Raw genomic sequence first — 280 nt, forward strand, 5'->3', positions numbered from 1 at the left:
TATAAGCTGACTCATGGCAGTGTGTCAAAATAACACAAACAACGATGGGATGCCACTGTGTACGTCCAGAGGAATTTACTTCAGGTTAATTATGGAAAGGGCTAGGTAATAACATATTATCATCTTAAGAAACATGCTAAAAGGTTAAAACATTCATAGGGTTAGCATGTCTCAAAATTTTTGTAGAACCTTGCTTTTTGGAAATCTCACTCCCGTCTGAAAAAGATCTTTACACTTGCTGTTAAAAATCAACCATCCAAAGATTTGGTAGCTGCAAACA

The sequence above is a fragment of the Cibotium barometz genome, chromosome 59, assembly GCF_041138505.1.
Source record: "Cibotium barometz isolate CiBa-2024 chromosome 59, ASM4113850v1, whole genome shotgun sequence".
NCBI lineage: Eukaryota > Viridiplantae > Streptophyta > Polypodiopsida > Cyatheales > Cibotiaceae > Cibotium > Cibotium barometz.